The 3,088-nt window shown below is 37.7% G+C and overlaps 1 pseudogene; it reads left to right on the top strand.

The window, feature by feature from the left end:
- The first annotated feature begins 1,616 nt into the window (after window positions 1-1,616).
- LOC122731341 lies at window positions 1,617-2,704 on the top strand (annotated as a pseudogene).
- The last annotated feature ends 384 nt before the right edge of the window (window positions 2,705-3,088 follow it).

The following is a 3,088-nucleotide window of genomic DNA, read 5'->3' on the forward strand; positions in this document are numbered from 1 at the left end:
TATCATTCAAGGAAATGTATTCTTTCAATTATAATCCATGAGAAAAAATTGGAAAAAAATATATTTTGCACATAATTGTATATTTCTTTTTTCTGTAGTTTTCATATGAAATAAAACAAAGTTCTAAAACAAAGCTACATAAACTCTGGGCTCCAGTCCAATATGTGGTCTCATAACTGAATATGGGGGTTGTAAAAATTTGAGAACAGTAAAAGATTATATATACCTATGTTATATACTTAAATACTTGGGGTCACATAAAAATTTCTCAGGCAAAATGGGGTCACTAGTGGAAAAAGTTTAAGAAGCCCTGTTGTAGAATAATGATATTTTTTTTACCAGTGTTTCAGTACAATAGCACTTTTGAAATAGAACCTGGAAAAAAACAGCACACATCTGGGGTGCAAATTGTACTGCTATTGTTTAGCCTATTTTGTGACATTAGTTGGTTTAAATTCTAAATGCAGATATTTCTGTTAATCTTTCCAAAAGTTTTGAAAATTGCAAATATACTGATATATTCTCAATTATCTCATTACAATCATTTATAAGTTATATATTATAGTATTATCAAATCAAATTCAATGGAATATATGCATTTGTATATAATATATATTATATGTGTATAATATGTATACACATATACATATATTTTACGTGTATATATGTGTGTGTATCTTATATATATATATATGTATGCATATATGTGTGTGTGTGTGTGTATGTAATATTTCCTAAGCAAACATCTTATTCACAACACTGTACCAGGTTATGTAGGCTATAGTAAGGTTGTAGAACACATGGTCCAGTCCCTAATGGATGTCATAGATCTATGTGCTTATTTTCATGGATCTATTTTCTATATGCACATATAGATATAGTATAATTTGATCTATCTATTATTTTATTGATGTGGGTATTACCTTCCCCCAAAAAAGGAGATTGTTATATATTCATAACTTCTCATCTTATGTGACATGTGCCTATATCACCCTACAAATCCTTTACAATGAGGTTTTCCTTTCTGTTTAGGAATTTTCTTTAGATCCCATGATATGGGATAGATAACAAAGGAGAATATCTATTTAATATGTTTATTATTATGTACCTCACTCACCTTCTGAATTCCTTATCACAGGATTGTTCTGAGAATCAAATAAAACAATATTTATAAAGTGCTTAGCACAGTGAATGATGCATAGATGATGACTGAATAATGCTTCCTTCCTTCCTTCCTTCCTTCCTTCCTTCCTTCCTTCCTTCCTTCCTTCCTTCCTTCCTTCCTTCCTTCCTCCCTATTATTAACATCAAAAATTAATTGCTTTGACATTCTTTGGATGTAGTTGAGAATCTCCTACACAAGAGAATTGATTCAGCTACCCTATGTACAGCCTACCTTATGGTATGCTGTATTAGCCTGAAACACATTCTCTCCTCATTTTATTGAAATTGCTGATTTAATTCAAGCCGTAGCTCATTTTCTACATGAAGCCTTAAATGATCTATAACCAGATGTGAGCTCTTCCACCCAGAGTGCACTTACCTCCTCCCTGCCTTCAGGTGCGGCACCACGTTCTCTCTCTTAAGGGTTTAAACTTACCAGTTCAAAGTTTGCCATGGATGATGATATTGCTGCTCTCCTTATTGACAATGGCTCTGGAATTTGCAAAGCTGGCTTTTCAGGAGATGATGACCCTCGTGCTCTTTTCCCATCCATTGTTGGGCACGCTGGACATCAGGGTGTGATGGTGGGCATTGGCCAGAAAGATGGCTACATGGGGGATGAGGCCCCCTATTGAATATGGTTTTGTCACCAACTGGGATCACAAGGATATCTGGCATCATACTTTCTACAATGAGCTACATGTGGCTCCTGAAGAGCAAGCTGTGCTGCTCACAGGAGCCCCATTGAGCCCCAAAGTCAAAAGAGAAAAGATGACTCAGATTATGTTTGAGACCTTCACCACCCCATCCATGTACTTTGCCGTCCAGGCTGTGCTGTCTCTGTATGCCTCTGTTTGTATCACGGGTATTGTGATGGACTCTGGTGATGGTGTGACCCACACTTTGCCCATCTATGGTTTGTCCCTTCCCCATGCCATCCCCCAACTGGATATGGCTGGCCATTATCTGATGTACTCCCTCATGAAGATCCTGAGTGAGAGAGGGTATAGTTTCACTACCATAGCTGAGAGGCAAATTGTCAGTGACATCAAGGAGAAGCTATGCTACATCGCCCTAAATTTTGATGAGGAGATGGCCACTGCTGCTTCTAGCTCCTCTCTGAAAAGAGCTATAAGCTGCCTGATGGTCAGGTTATCACAATTGGCAATGAGAGGTTCCGATGCCCAGAAGTTATCTTCCAACCATCTTTCTTAGGTATGGAATTCAGTGGAATCCATGAAACTACCTTCAACTCAATCATGAAGTGTGATATTGATATCTGTAAGTATCTCTATGCCAATACCATATTGTCTGGTGGTACCACCATGTACTCAGGCATTGCTGACCGGATGCAGAAGGGGATTACAGCCCTAGCCCCTAGCTCAATGAAAATCAAGATCATTGCCCAACCTGAGTGCAAATACTCCTACTGGATTGGAGGCTCCATCCTGGCATCTCTTCTACCTTCCAGCAGATGTGGATCAGCAAGGAGGAGTATGATGAATCTGAGCCCTCCATTATCTACTGCAAATGCTTCTAAAGAGAGTGTTTTTTTGTCAAAGGGTGTGACATGTTAATTGCACCAAAATAAGAGATGAGATTGATGTGGCTTTATTTGTTTTTTTGTTTGTTTGTTTTTTATTATTTTGGGGGGATTTTTTGGCACTTGACTCAGGATTTAAAAACTGGAACAATGGAGGTGATGAGCTTCTGATGATGTTGGAGGCAAATATCCCCAAAGTTCTACCATGCATCTTCAGGACTCTGATTGTACATATTTTGTTTGTTTTTTAAATAGTCATTCCAAATAATTATTACATGTTGGTGAGTTACTTGCCTCTATAAAGGCAGTCCTGCTCAATTTGATCAAAGGAGCTACTTAAAAATCCAGAGGGGAAGCCAGAGAGGGGAGTTATACAGTATT

Source organism: Dromiciops gliroides, chromosome 6 (genome assembly GCF_019393635.1).
Source record: "Dromiciops gliroides isolate mDroGli1 chromosome 6, mDroGli1.pri, whole genome shotgun sequence".
Lineage (NCBI taxonomy): Eukaryota > Metazoa > Chordata > Mammalia > Microbiotheria > Microbiotheriidae > Dromiciops > Dromiciops gliroides.